The sequence below is a fragment of the Neodiprion virginianus genome, chromosome 1 (genome assembly GCF_021901495.1).
Source record: "Neodiprion virginianus isolate iyNeoVirg1 chromosome 1, iyNeoVirg1.1, whole genome shotgun sequence".
Taxonomy (NCBI): Eukaryota; Metazoa; Arthropoda; class Insecta; order Hymenoptera; family Diprionidae; genus Neodiprion; species Neodiprion virginianus.
The window spans coordinates 20,426,104-20,435,124 of NC_060877.1; positions in this window are offsets into that span (position 1 = coordinate 20,426,104).

Below are 9,021 nucleotides of genomic sequence, written 5' to 3' on the forward strand. Positions count from 1 at the left end.
TTGTCTGAGATTTACCGTATTGGTATGACCTACAATGTTGCACATTTCTAAAAGCAATCTTCTGTAATAATTTTGTTCTTCACAAAGGATGTTTGTGTTGTCAAAATTGAAAGTATGTTGTTTATCAATCCTATGTTTCGTTAGAGCTGTGTGCCGTTCATCTGTCTCATGTATATTACGTTGGTGTTCCCTAATTCTGGTGTTGAGATGTCGACCAGTTTGACCTATGTAGACTTGATTACAGTCCTTACAAGGTATTTTATACACTACATTTGAACGTTTGCCTATGGGGATCTTATCCTTACCGGTATCAAAAACAAATTTTAGGTCTTTTGAATTTTTACCAACAAACTTCACATTATATTTATCGAATAAACGATTGAGTGACTCGAATAGGCCGGTTACATATGGAATGGGGATATATGTAGTAGCCGGTCTATTGTTATCTTCGACAGGAGCAGAGTCAATATTATGGTCAAGTATGTTGTTGATGTAGGAGCGTCTCTTATTGATTTGTTTTTGTAATAGTCCATGAGGGTAATCATTAGATCTTAGTACATTATATATGAGCACCAAGTTTTTTTCTTGGAACTCTGTACTAGCAAGTTTTATAGCTCTATCCACAAGGCTGATGATGGTGCCTATTTTGTAGGACAAAGGATGGTGAGAGTTGAAATTCAAGTATCGTTGTGACCAAGTTTTTTTGTGAAACCAATCTGTCTTTATATTATTATTGCTGTGAATCAACAAAACGTCTAAGAAACTGATGGTATTGTTCTCTTCTGTTTCGATAGTGAATTGTATTCTAGGATGATACCCATTAAAAATATTAAGAATGTGATGTATTTTTTCATTTGGAACGGCCGTAAGAATATCATCCACATATCGAAAGTAGAACGGCAAATTAAAACCTAGATCGTTTATGCAAGAGGTTTCAAGGTCTTCCATGACGAGGTCTGACAAGATTGGGGAAAGGGGAGATCCCATAGGCAAACCAAATTGTTGTGCATAGGTCTCGTTATTAAATTTAAAAATTGCGGAGTCAAAACATATTTTTAAGGCTTTTTCTAGTTCAATCCTAGGGATTGGGATTTTATTTTCTAGAGTAGCCCAACGATTGTTTATTGCACGTAGTGCGAGAACTGTAGGAACATTCGTAAACAAAGAAATTACATCTAAGGATATTAACGTGTAATTGTCCGGGATAATCAATGTCTTAATTTTATCGACTAATGAAAAACTATCTTTAACTCTCGAGATGGGAGGTTTAATATTAGCAGTGAGCCATGAATTGATAGTTTTGGCTAGGTTATATGTCGGGCTATTAACAAAAGAGACAATTAACCTTAAAGGGACATCCTCTTTATGGATTTTTGGAAGCCCATATGCCCGTGGAGGGACACTATTGTACATAGAGATGTTTCGATGTAGATTTTTTGTTATGAGTTTAGAGGTAAACCAATTAAAGCTGAGCTTATTCACCCTGTTTTGTAGGGAATTACACAAATCATATCTAGAAACTCTATACGTCGTGGTGTCAGAAAGCTGTTGTCTCATTTTTTCATTATACACGTCTTTGTACATAGCAACGGACGTATTACCTTTGTCAGCTTTTAAAAACATTATTTCCGGGTTATTTTTTTTAAAATTCATGGTCTCACGGATTTTTTGATCGGTGACATAATTATTTAAGTTGTTTTTGGGGTACTTAGGGAAACAAAGTACTCGGTTGGTAAAATCGGATCTGGCTTGATTTCTTGACTCATTTGGAAAACTCATAATTTTTTCTTCAAAATTAGAAATAAGGTTGAAGACAGGAAGATCACGTTTGTTATATGTGCGACCGAAATTTTGGCCTAATTGTACTATTTCCGTGACATTTTCTGGAATAGGGGTATCAGTTAGATTAATTAGCCAATTTTTTTTGGTAGTTTGTCCAAATGAATAAGATTTTTTTTGGTTGTTCAAAGATTTTTTTTGAGCTAGTAAGTTTGTGAATTTTTTGATATTCTTGTTCTTTATGGTAATAAATTTGTTGTTAAGCCTCCGATTTTGTGATTCAAAAAATTTGTTTCCCAAAGTGATGCCAAGTTTTAAATTAATTATTTCAGAGAGGTAAATCAAAGTTCTTTCGGTATTAATGATGTCTATGTGTAGATCATTGATTTCAAGTTTTAACAGAGAAAATTGGAACGCATTTGCGAGTTGTGTAGCTTTTGTTCTTGATTTCGGCAAATTGAAAAAAATGTTGTCTAAGGTATTATTCGAGAATTTTAGATGCTTGGGTGTTATTCTTTCATTCTTACATCTCAGTAGGAAGATACGATGGTTCTTCATCCTAATCAGTTTATCAGCTGTCCTGATCCAGCGCCGTAAGTGACCAGCTGTAGTTTTTCCGTGTATACGTTCGATGTTTAGAATAAAACCCATTTTTGTTCTCTGAAGTAATCCAATTTGTAGATATGATGAATAGGAATTCTCGACCTCGTATGTAATATATTAAATTATTGGTGATCGGTCAATTAAGAAAACGTAATTTTTGTTAACGTTTCGACCCGGATATGGGCCCTCCTCAGAACGATTTATTTAAAAACTGTCAAAAAAACAAACAAAAGGAAAATAGGACTTAAAAAATTAAAAAATTAACAATGGTACTAATAGTAATCGGACATAAATATTGCAGATGTAACGTTCTCAGAGACAATAAACATTGTTGATAGAAGGAACCTTATGAATAATTATGATAAGGATGTTTTTTGTTGTTATTTACCTTTTGAGTTAAGTAGGTGTAATAAGATGTAGTCGATTTCACAATAACAATTGGCGGAAACAGTGTTCTTTTTAGTGACGGTAGACAATGTCACTCTTCCAGTTGTTTTTTTTGTAGGAGTTAGAGGTTGGTAGTCATTTATTTAAAAGATTAAAGAACTATGTTTTTTCACAGTCAATATGTCATAGTGTTAAAAGGTTATTGAAAAAAGTCAATTAGCAATGAAATTAATTCACAGGTGTCAATTAGGTGGAGGTAAGCTCTTTATAATTAAATCCTACATGTCTGACGAAATATTGTTGGTTGAACCAATTGGGTCAACAGGTGAATAACGACTGATGGGGGAAAACACAATAATCCAGAGTGAAGGTGAACATGTTATAAACATTATACAGAAAAAACAAAAAATATTTGGTACGAAAGGTTATGTAGAAAGAAATGTAAATGGAGACTAAATAATAATTTTTTTTAAAAAAAATAAAAAAATTAGTTAAGGTTAAACAATATTTGTTGTGTGGGCAGAGATTAGAGGTTTGTAAATATTGCTTAAATGTTCAACGTCTTGTCTGAGATTTACCGTATTGGTATGACCTACAATGTTGCACATTTCTAAAAGCAATCTTCTGTAATAATTTTGTTCTTCACAAAGGATGTTTGTGTTGTCAAAATTGAAAGTATGTTGTTTATCAATCCTATGTTTCGTTAGAGCTGTGTGCCGTTCATCTGTCTCATGTATATTACGTTGGTGTTCCCTAATTCTGGTGTTGAGATGTCGACCAGTTTGACCTATGTAGACTTGATTACAGTCCTTACAAGGTATTTTATACACTACATTTGAACGTTTGCCTATGGGGATCTTATCCTTACCGGTATCAAAAACAAATTTTAGGTCTTTTGAATTTTTACCAACAAACTTCACATTATATTTATCGAATAAACGATTGAGTGACTCGAATAGGCCGGTTACATATGGAATGGGGATATATGTAGTAGCCGGTCTATTGTTATCTTCGACAGGAGCAGAGTCAATATTATGGTCAAGTATGTTGTTGATGTAGGAGCGTCTCTTATTGATTTGTTTTTGTAATAGTCCATGAGGGTAATCATTAGATCTTAGTACATTATATATGAGCACCAAGTTTTTTTCTTGGAACTCTGTACTAGCAAGTTTTATAGCTCTATCCACAAGGCTGATGATGGTGCCTATTTTGTAGGACAAAGGATGGTGAGAGTTGAAATTCAAGTATCGTTGTGACCAAGTTTTTTTGTGAAACCAATCTGTCTTTATATTATTATTGCTGTGAATCAACAAAACGTCTAAGAAACTGATGGTATTGTTCTCTTCTGTTTCGATAGTGAATTGTATTCTAGGATGATACCCATTAAAAATATTAAGAATGTGATGTATTTTTTCATTTGGAACGGCCGTAAGAAGGTAGAACGGCAAATTAAAACCTAGATCGTTTATGCAAGAGGTTTCAAGGTCTTCCATGACGAGGTCTGACAAGATTGGGGAAAGGGGAGATCCCATAGGCAAACCAAATTGTTGTGCATAGGTCTCGTTATTAAATTTAAAAATTGCGGAGTCAAAACATATTTTTAAGGCTTTTTCTAGTTCAATCCTAGGGATTGGGATTTTATTTTCTAGAGTAGCCCAACGATTGTTTATTGCACGTAGTGCGAGAACTGTAGGAACATTCGTAAACAAAGAAATTACATCTAAGGATATTAACGTGTAATTGTCCGGGATAATCAATGTCTTAATTTTATCGACTAATGAAAAACTATCTTTAACTCTCGAGATGGGAGGTTTAATATTAGCAGTGAGCCATGAATTGATAGTTTTGGCTAGGTTATATGTCGGGCTATTAACAAAAGAGACAATTAACCTTAAAGGGACATCCTCTTTATGGATTTTTGGAAGCCCATATGCCCGTGGAGGGACACTATTGTACATAGAGATGTTTCGATGTAGATTTTTTGTTATGAGTTTAGAGGTAAACCAATTAAAGCTGAGCTTATTCACCCTGTTTTGTAGGGAATTACACAAATCATATCTAGAAACTCTATACGTCGTGGTGTCAGAAAGCTGTTGTCTCATTTTTTCATTATACACGTCTTTGTACATAGCAACGGACGTATTACCTTTGTCAGCTTTTAAAAACATTATTTCCGGGTTATTTTTTTTAAAATTCATGGTCTCACGGATTTTTTGATCGGTGACATAATTATTTAAGTTGTTTTTGGGGTACTTAGGGAAACAAAGTACTCGGTTGGTAAAATCGGATCTGGCTTGATTTCTTGACTCATTTGGAAAACTCATAATTTTTTCTTCAAAATTAGAAATAAATAATAATAATAATTTTTTCTTCAAATGAAAAAATACATCACATTCTTAATATTTTTAATGGGTATCATCCTAGAATACAATTCACTATCGAAACAGAAGAGAACAATACCATCAGTTTCTTAGACGTTTTGTTGATTCACAGCAATAATAATATAAAGACAGATTGGTTTCACAAAAAAACTTGGTCACAACGATACTTGAATTTCAACTCTCACCATCCTTTGTCCTACAAAATAGGCACCATCATCAGCCTTGTGGATAGAGCTATAAAACTTGCTAGTACAGAGTTCCAAGAAAAAAACTTGGTGCTCATATATAATGTACTAAGATCTAATGATTACCCTCATGGACTATTACAAAAACAAATCAATAAGAGACGCTCCTACATCAACAACATACTTGACCATAATATTGACTCTGCTCCTGTCGAAGATAACAATAGACCGGCTACTACATATATCCCCATTCCATATGTAACCGGCCTATTCGAGTCACTCAATCGTTTATTCGATAAATATAATGTGAAGTTTGTTGGTAAAAATTCAAAAGACCTAAAATTTGTTTTTGATACCGGTAAGGATAAGATCCCCATAGGCAAACGTTCAAATGTAGTGTATAAAATACCTTGTAAGGACTGTAATCAAGTCTACATAGGTCAAACTGGTCGACATCTCAACACCAGAATTAGGGAACACCAACGTAATATACATGAGACAGATGAACGGCACACAGCTCTAACGAAACATAGGATTGATAAACAACATACTTTCAATTTTGACAACACAAACATCCTTTGTGAAGAACAAAATTATTACAGAAGATTGCTTTTAGAAATGTGCAACATTGTAGGTCATACCAATACGGTAAATCTCAGACAAGACGTTGAACATTTAAGCAATATTTACAAACCTCTAATCTCTGCCCACACAACAAATATTGTTTAACCTTAACTAATTTTTTTATTTTTTTTAAAAAAAATTATTATTTAGTCTCCATTTACATTTCTTTCTACATAACCTTTCGTACCAAATATTTTTTGTTTTTTCTGTATAATGTTTATAACATGTTCACCTTCACTCTGGATTATTGTGTTTTCCCCCATCAGTCGTTATTCACCTGTTGACCCAATTGGTTCAACCAACAATATTTCGTCAGACATGTAGGATTTAATTATAAAGAGCTTACCTCCACCTAATTGACACCTGTGAATTAATTTCATTGCTAATTGACTTTTTTCAATAACCTTTTAACACTATGACATATTGACTGTGAAAAAACATAGTTCTTTAATCTTTTAAATAAATGACTACCAACCTCTAACTCCTACAAAAAAAACAACTGGAAGAGTGACATTGTCTACCGTCACTAAAAAGAACACTGTTTCCGCCAATTGTTATTGTGAAATCGACTACATCTTATTACACCTACTTAACTCAAAAGGTAAATAACAACAAAAAACATCCTTATCATAATTATTCATAAGGTTCCTTCTATCAACAATGTTTATTGTCTCTGAGAACGTTACATCTGCAATATTTATGTCCGATTACTATTAGTACCATTGTTAATTTTTTAATTTTTTAAGTCCTATTTTCCTTTTGTTTGTTTTTTTGACAGTTTTTAAATAAATCGTTCTGAGGAGGGCCCATATCCGGGTCGAAACGTTAACAAAAATTACGTTTTCTTAATTGACCGATCACCAATAATTTAATATATTACATACGAGGTCGAGAATTCCTATTCATCATATCTACAAATTGGATTACTTCAGAGAACAAAAATGGGTTTTATTCTAAACATCGAACGTATACACGGAAAAACTACAGCTGGTCACTTACGGCGCTGGATCAGGACAGCTGATAAACTGATTAGGATGAAGAACCATCGTATCTTCCTACTGAGATGTAAGAATGAAAGAATAACACCCAAGCATCTAAAATTCTCGAATAATACCTTAGACAACATTTTTTTCAATTTGCCGAAATCAAGAACAAAAGCTACACAACTCGCAAATGCGTTCCAATTTTCTCTGTTAAAACTTGAAATCAATGATCTACACATAGACATCATTAATACCGAAAGAACTTTGATTTACCTCTCTGAAATAATTAATTTAAAACTTGGCATCACTTTGGGAAACAAATTTTTTGAATCACAAAATCGGAGGCTTAACAACAAATTTATTACCATAAAGAACAAGAATATCAAAAAATTCACAAACTTACTAGCTCAAAAAAAATCTTTGAACAACCAAAAAAAATCTTATTCATTTGGACAAACTACCAAAAAAAATTGGCTAATTAATCTAACTGATACCCCTATTCCAGAAAATGTCACGGAAATAGTACAATTAGGCCAAAATTTCGGTCGCACATATAACAAACGTGATCTTCCTGTCTTCAACCTTATTTCTAATTTTGAAGAAAAAATTATGAGTTTTCCAAATGAGTCAAGAAATCAAGCCAGATCCGATTTTACCAACCGAGTACTTTGTTTCCCTAAGTACCCCAAAAACAACTTAAATAATTATGTCACCGATCAAAAAATCCGTGAGACCATGAATTTTAAAAAAAATAACCCGGAAATAATGTTTTTAAAAGCTGACAAAGGTAATACGTCCGTTGCTATGTACAAAGACGTGTATAATGAAAAAATGAGACAACAGCTTTCTGACACCACGACGTATAGAGTTTCTAGATATGATTTGTGTAATTCCCTACAAAACAGGGTGAATAAGCTCAGCTTTAATTGGTTTACCTCTAAACTCATAACAAAAAATCTACATCGAAACATCTCTATGTACAATAGTGTCCCTCCACGGGCATATGGGCTTCCAAAAATCCATAAAGAGGATGTCCCTTTAAGGTTAATTGTCTCTTTTGTTAATAGCCCGACATATAACCTAGCCAAAACTATCAATTCATGGCTCACTGCTAATATTAAACCTCCCATCTCGAGAGTTAAAGATAGTTTTTCATTAGTCGATAAAATTAAGACATTGATTATCCCGGACAATTACACGTTAATATCCTTAGATGTAATTTCTTTGTTTACGAATGTTCCTACAGTTCTCGCACTACGTGCAATAAACAATCGTTGGGCTACTCTAGAAAATAAAATCCCAATCCCTAGGATTGAACTAGAAAAAGCCTTAAAAATATGTTTTGACTCCGCAATTTTTAAATTTAATAACGAGACCTATGCACAACAATTTGGTTTGCCTATGGGATCTCCCCTTTCCCCAATCTTGTCAGACCTCGTCATGGAAGACCTTGAAACCTCTTGCATAAACGATCTAGGTTTTAATTTGCCGTTCTACCTTCTTACGGCCGTTCCAAATGAAAAAATACATCACATTCTTAATATTTTTAATGGGTATCATCCTAGAATACAATTCACTATCGAAACAGAAGAGAACAATACCATCAGTTTCTTAGACGTTTTGTTGATTCACAGCAATAATAATATAAAGACAGATTGGTTTCACAAAAAAACTTGGTCACAACGATACTTGAATTTCAACTCTCACCATCCTTTGTCCTACAAAATAGGCACCATCATCAGCCTTGTGGATAGAGCTATAAAACTTGCTAGTACAGAGTTCCAAGAAAAAAACTTGGTGCTCATATATAATGTACTAAGATCTAATGATTACCCTCATGGACTATTACAAAAACAAATCAATAAGAGACGCTCCTACATCAACAACATACTTGACCATAATATTGACTCTGCTCCTGTCGAAGATAACAATAGACCGGCTACTACATATATCCCCATTCCATATGTAACCGGCCTATTCGAGTCACTCAATCGTTTATTCGATAAATATAATGTGAAGTTTGTTGGTAAAAATTCAAAAGACCTAAAATTTGTTTTTGATACCGGTAAGGATAAGATC